Source organism: Pteropus vampyrus, unplaced genomic scaffold, assembly GCF_000151845.1.
Source record: "Pteropus vampyrus isolate Shadow unplaced genomic scaffold, Pvam_2.0 Scaffold4, whole genome shotgun sequence".
Taxonomy (NCBI): domain Eukaryota; kingdom Metazoa; phylum Chordata; class Mammalia; order Chiroptera; family Pteropodidae; genus Pteropus; species Pteropus vampyrus.
Window position 1 is genome coordinate 12,859,494 of NW_011888785.1, and position 7,419 is coordinate 12,866,912.

A 7,419-nucleotide genomic window follows, 5' to 3' on the forward strand; every position below is an offset into this window, starting at 1 on the left:
CAAATTCACAGGCCACACCCAAACCTCCTGAACCAGAAACTCTGGGAGTAGAGTCCAGCAATCTGTTTTAATTAGCCCCCTTTCCCCACCCCGAGATTCTGAAGCACACTCAAGGCTGAGTACCACTTATTTAGAAACACTACACTGTAGAGACAGAGACTTCATTATTTAACTAGATTTGCTTGGACCTCCCTATCCTGCAGCCGAATCCTAGAGCATGAGGCCTTAGTCTCACTGAGGAGGGAAGGTGTCTCTGGGATCAAGTTGACAAAGCACTATGAGATAGGCCAGGTGCAAAGATGAACAAAGATGAGTGACAGGGTGAGAGGATGACTGTCAAATGAAGGAGTTTGCAGTGTACAAAATATTAAGGCACTGGCACAAGAGTCTGTCCTAGATTTAAAACTAAAAACTCAGCCTGAGGATGCCAGAGACACTAGGTGATGGAACCACAACCCTTCACAAGCTGACTTGGCATGTTGCTAAAGTGACAGGAGGCTCACATCCCCCCAGGGCTAGAGCTAGATTCCTCACTCAAAGTCCCGGAAGCTTCCTCTCCACCTGGTCCTATCAACTTGGCTGAGCAAGCTGGCTGAGGAAAGCCACATTGCACCATAGCTGTAATGTTTCTTGGGAGGAAAAAAGTCAGGTTTTGATAAAGAATAAAAACTGTAGGTACTTGAACTTTGAGAAGGTTACTTGCCAGTGCTCAGGGTGTAAATATTTCCAGTCCACCACTAGCACAGTCCAATCTACCCAGGTGTGTCCATTTGTTCTTGGTTAGACGTTATGAATCACAAGAATGCTCCCTTGCAGGAACCACTGTCCTTAATCCCCTTTCTGTTTCTGGCTCACTTGCGATGTCTGTATCCATCTACAAAAAGGTTAGCACGGCTTTGCTAGGTAGGTACTTACAAAGTTTCATTATCCAAGGAAGATAAAGTCCAAAGTGTAACTTAAGTGTCATTATGATGTCTACCAAAGCTAAAGAGAGTTCAGTTATGCAAACTTACTCCCAAATAAAAGGATTTTGTCCTATCGTTAACAGCATGAGAAACGTACATTGCCATTGGAATTCTAATAAATATACACTAACTGGCTCTTTTCCTATTTCAAAGATGAAGGAAATTCAAAGCTGGATACCTTTGGTTTGTCTCTATTTTTTAAAAAGACCTCCATTCCTTTCAAAGCCATGAATAAGAGAACTTCAGCTTCTGAAGTCATCGTACCTGTGACCTAAACATATGGAGAGCCATTGTTTCGTGCCTGCATGTGGAGTGCTAAAGAAAACCCATTGGATTTCAAAGAAACTATGATCTAGCTGCCTTTAAGAATAAAGGTAACAAATTTAAATGGAAAAATAATTTTGACATGACAAGGACATGGGTGGTGGGGGGTTGGTTATGGATGGCAAAACCCCCTTTAAAGTATAAGATTTAGTGTGTTTTAGTATAGTTGCAAAGTTGTGTAAACTCACCACTACCTAATTACACCTACATTTTGTTACCTCCTAAAGAGCCCCTGGCAACCACTAACCTACTTTCTGTCTACTTTCAGATATGTGGAATAATACAATACGTGGCTTTTTGTGTCTCACTTCTTTCACTTAGTTTAATGTTTTAAGGTTCATCCATGTTATCACATATACCAGAATTTCATTCCTTTTTAATGATGAATAACATTCCATTGTGTGAATACACCACATTACCTTTAATCTATTCAACAGCTGGTGGACATTTGAGTTGTTTCCACTTTTGTCTATTATGAATAATGCTGCTGTGAACATTTGTGTACAAGTTTTTGTGTGGGCGTCTGGTTTCAATTTTCTTGGAATTTATATATACCTAGGAGTGGAACTGTTGGATTATATGGTAATTCCATGCTTAATTTTTTGAGGAACTTCCAAACTGTTTTCCACAGTTGTTCTATTCTACATTCTCACTGGCGGTGCACAAGGATTCCAATTTCTCAACATCCTTATATATCCTTATTACCTGTCTTTTTTATTATAGCTGTCCTACTGAGTGGAAGTGGTACCTTTGTGATTTTAAATTGCATTCCGTGATGCCTAATGATGTCAAGCATTTTTTTCACATGTTTATTGGCCATTTGTATTTCTCTGGAGAAATGCCTATTCAAATTGGGTTATTTGGTCTTTTTATCGTTGAGCTGTAAGAGATTTTTATGTATCCTGAAAACTAGATACTTATCAGGTATATAATTTGTAGATATTTTCTCTCATTCTGTGGGTTGCTTTTTCACTTTTTTTTTCAATATACAATTTTTATTGCATCTTTAAAATATCACAAATAAGTCTGAGGAATCATCAGATGTCTTGGTGCTTTTGTAGCTGGAAAACTTATTCATCAGCCTGCTGAACTGTTCCTTTTTCAGAAACACAGATACCATCCCAAAACTTTCTGATATCCTTGTTTTTAACTGTTGTAGCTTGTTGAATCACCGCAGCTGAATATGACACAAGTTCAATGTTGTTTCCTTCAAGAATCAACTCATCTTTCTAGGCTTGAGATACTGAACAAGCAACACTTGACCTCATCCAAACCCTGTAGATGTATTTTTTGCCCAAGAAATTTTGGGTTTCAACAAGAGAACCACTCTCCTGAATAACGACATTGTGGGGAATGTGAGCATACACAGACCTCACCTTGTAATGGAAGCCCAGTGTAATACCCTTGATCATGTTCTGTACATGACTACAGATAATGTGAACAGTAGCCAGTTCATTTCTATTTCCCCAACACATCAGCCAGAACCTCCTTTTTCTTTCCAAGAAGACTGAGTTCTACATTGATGTGACCATGTCCCTCTACACTGATGTGACCATGTCCCTGGGTGTCTCCAGGACCCTGCACAAAAACTGTGTGTCCCTTCAGGGTGATAACCACATTTTCTGGAATGTCAGCAGTCTGATTGCTGAGAACGGTCTTCATCTTCAGAGTAGATGCAGCAAAGAGTGCCTTTTCACTTTCTTGTTGGTGTTTTTTGAAGCACTAAAATTTTAAATTTTAATCAAGTCAATTTATCTAAGTTTCATTAGCTGCTTATGTGCTGTGTCATATCTAAGAAACCACTGCCCCCAATCCAAGGTCATAAATATTTATATCTATACCTTATTCTAAGAGTTTTATAGTTTTAGCTCTGATTTTTAGGTCTTTGATCTATTTTTTAATTAATTATGCATATGGTGTGAAAGAGGGATCCAACTTCATTCTTTTACACAGGTGGATATCCAATTGCCCTATGCTTAATTTTTCTTAATATTCAGTGGCAAGATTGAGCAGGGGAGCTGAGGAAGGTGTCTGCCATGAATAGTGATCCTCACTGTGCCCACTGGCCCCAACCAGTAGCCGAATCTGACTGTGGAAGGATGGATTCTAGAAAAGGACCTCATCACCTAAAAGCTTCCCAGTGCTCATGAAAGCTTTCAGAGATCCCGAGCATGTCTTCAACCACTGGCATAAGCATCATCAAATTCCTCCCAAATCAGTTAAACACAGTGCAACTTATATTCTGGTGCTCTAATTTCAGACCATAATTAATTATATAGAGCAAACTCGATGTTTCTGCATTTCATATTCAAGATATGTGAAGAAAATTGCATAAATACTGCATAAAGGAGCCCAACAATATCAGAGAACTAGCTTCAGACAACAAAAGTTTTAAGCAAGATGGCTGCCTTGAGAATTTCACAGATCCTGTCAGCTAATCCTCAAAGATACACTTATATCAGGGTGAATGATTCATTTAATGACCCATCATCAATAGTGGGAGGTAAAACTGCAAGATAGGCTGAGCCTGACATTAGTAGGATTTTCTTAATATCACAGTACAAGAGCCTGTGTGAAGATACAGAAAAGCCAGAATAAAAATATAACTCAGGCATCTAAGAACCTTCAAATTTCAGAAATTGTGAATCACAAAAGACTCTCAATATGGTCTTTAAATAAGTCTCAGTGTTCAATGACTGCAAATTCTAATGTTGAGGGTATGTTGGTTAGACCTGGTGGCAGGAGACGAGTGTGGGTAACTAAGATGGCAGATTCGGGAGCTTAGGTCAGAAGCCAGTGTGTGGCACTCAGAAGGGGTCAAAAGGGGTCATTGTCACAAGGAGTCATCTCCAGAGCAGGGAAGGGACATGGGAGTAAAGCAGATAAAACCAGGAACAGATGTTCTCAGAGACAAGGAGTTATTTGGCCAGATGCCAAAGTAGGTCAAAGCCAAGGAATAAAAGAATGTCTGCATTGGGCCCAGACTCAATTCTGTTGGGTTTTATCCCTGTCTATTTGCATGTTAGTATTTTATACCAAGATATATTAATGGTGCTACCGGAGACTTTCTCTTAGTGCTGCTTGTAAATTCTTTGAGGTTTCCCACAGAAGAGCCCCCTAAGACAGCAAGAGTGATAATAGTGCTATTTTCTTCCTGTCCAGAAATATGTGCATACCTACTGTGCCCTTGACAACTGGCAAAAGCACTTCACCAGCCAACATCATTACCACCAACTACAAACAATTTTTGAAGCACGATAGTTTGGCAGATCCTTATAACACAGGGAGAATGAGGATATTGAACATATATATCAAAAGGCAAAGATAGGTAGCAAATAATAAGAGCCATCATGAGAATTCACATAATAAGTGGGACAGGAGAGTACAATGGGCAGATTATAATGTGTTTGGGGAAACAAAGCGAGTTTCACTGAGAATAGAGGTCGGATTTGAGTCTTGAAGGCTAGGGGGGACTCAGTCTAGTGGAGAAGAATGAGGCGGTGGCCCCATATGTGCAAAGATCTAAAGACTGAGTTCACATTTTATGCTCAAGCGACCAGTTTTTCAGAATAGAAGTTTTGAAGATGGGTGATAAATTTAGAGAGCTACATTGAAGCTAGATGGCTAGAGAGCTTTAAATCTCAGGCTAAAGAAATTAGACTTTATGCTGTCGACAATGAGAAATTATTAAAGTTACCAAGCAAGAAACTGACAGCTTCAAAGAGACATTTAAAATATATTAGTATAGCAACTATGCAAAGAGGAGTAAAATTCTCCCTCTTTGACAAATGAGTGCCCAGAGGCTATGTGTAGGCCCTTACTGTGGAGAAAAGGGGGGATTGAGAAAGAATCTACAAGAAAAGGGTGGGTGGCTTCAGTTACTAAACAGAGAAAGCAGGCAAAACCTTAATTCAAAGTGGGCAGCCGTAGAAGTGATTGAAATTTGCAACCAACGTAGAGACTCGATGAGAAAGCCCTCAGTAGTGATGATGCTGGGAATAGAAAGGAAATGCTCTGGTTTGGTGACTCTAGAAAAGAATTAAGGGTAGACGTTAGCAGTTTACTTCGTATGGAGGGTGAAAAAAAAGAAATAGACTGGAGATTATTTCAAGGCTTCATGCCTTATGGGAAGAAGAGTGAGTGGTATAACTGGAAGACGGGAACCCAGAGAAAGACCTACTTTGGGGTGGAAATGAGTATCTCAGTGGGTGAGTTTGTGGCGAGGGGTTTCTAACTATATGAGATGTAAGATCAATGCTCAGAAGAGAAGACAAAAGAGAAAATGTGGCCCTGGGAGCCACCCACGGAGAGTCATATGAGATAATGCTGCATCGATAGAAAAAGAGAATATAGAGAACTAAGGGCATAGAAACTCATGTAATATGAAAGAGGTTTTAAAAAAATAGTATAAGATTAACTTGCTTCCCCAACGCCATACACTAGTGTAATTAGTTGTCAAAGTATAACATCTCAGGGACTGAGTCCCAGAGTTGGGAATGGGACAGCACACAGAGGAAGTGAGCCTGGCATGGCAGCCCCCCGGCCACATTCAATTTACTCTTTATGTTCAGAATGGGTATTTCCCTCCAAGGACTAAGACACAGCTTGATGGTTGATCTTTTCTGATTATCTCAAGAAGGATAAATTTCCATTTTCTATGTTAACATTTAAAAAAAAAATCATTTAAAGAAGTATTTATTTCATTTCCATGATATTTGCTTCTTACTGTGCAGAGATATTAGTCTGGCAGTTAAAGCATTTTTCCTGAACAGAAGCAAATGTCAAGTCTGGATCAGTCAAGGCACAGCCAAAAGGTTTGCTTGGAATTGTAGAACACAAGCAAATCTTGCAACTTTCCGGGAAGAGAGATGAGTCAAAACAGTCCTAGCTATAATAGAGTTTGGCAACACTGGCAAGGGTTCTGCCGTTAAGTGCTCCCTTTACAAAGGAAATTAAAAGTTCAGAATTAAAAGGACAGAAGGTACAGAAGTGTGTTTTCTCCAATATTACATAGAAATAACAATGATAATATAATAACTTTATAATGATGGACTTTTTTGACTTGATATTTATGAACTACTGCCTACAGAAGTTGTAACATAGAGCTATAAAACTATGGAATTCTTCAAGACACTGAGTACCAAGGTATTCGCACACGTCCTTACCAACTGGTCATATTCATTTTTATGAAATGGAATTAAAAAAAAGAATATTGTTTTTTGAAAATCAAGTTGCGGGTGTGGAACAGAACATATCCTATAATTGCTTTCTCAAGATTCTTGAGGGCAGAAAACAAAGACCGGCTGATAGCAGCTTCTCAAGAAATGTTTGGAGACTGAATATATGACTATTTTAAGAGGTAGGCAAAGTGCTTTCTCTCACTTTCATGACAAAATTTTGAGTGGATCTGTTAAAACTAATTTATTGAAGTTTTTTGTGGGTCTGAATTTATTCTCTATTTATAATACATTTTACCATTACCTTTTGATTTGCACACATGTGTACACACACACACGCACTACAAGATGTTGTTCCATACTTTAATTTCTATAGAAAGGGTGATTAGGTGTTACTGAACAGTCAGAGACTGTCAGTTTGCTCAAGAACACAACCAACATCATTGTCAACAAAACACTAGGCGCTGTTACATAGGAAACCTTTATAAATTCATTCAAACCAGTGATTTAAACATAATGAATAAGAATACATGACAAAACTTGGAGAATAAGCCAAAAGAAGATGACTTCATCAAAGGCTAATGAGGCTATTACTGTTATGTTAAACAAATGGAAATAACTTTAAAACATGAAAAAACCTCTAGAACTGTCTAGCTAGATTTCTCAAACACCTACCACAACCTTGAAGACCATATGCTGTTCTGGTATCTTTATAGAGTTGGTTTAACTTCTATTATTGACAGTGATCTCTCTATTTCACCACAGCAGTTGGGATGGTACCTGGTGGGTTCAGGAGTGATACCATCTCTTTCTGTTGACTGAGAGAAAAAAAGAGGTCACTACCTTCTAACAATGTCTCTCAAGGACTGAAGGAATCTCTAAGTTCCTCCTTCAGGACAGAAGCAGCCAAATCCTTGCTCACAGCCTCAGTTGTTCCTCATCCTCTTTTGCTT

General features: G+C 38.9%; 1 protein-coding gene and 1 pseudogene across 4 annotated transcripts in view; both read right to left on the bottom strand.

Moving 5' to 3' along the window:
- DYNC1I1 (dynein cytoplasmic 1 intermediate chain 1) overlaps positions 1–7,419 on the bottom strand; it is a 258,394-nt gene that overhangs the window by 214,552 nt on the left and 36,423 nt on the right. The gene's annotated exons all lie outside the window — the stretch shown is intronic.
- LOC111742152 lies at positions 2,360–2,952 on the bottom strand (annotated as a pseudogene).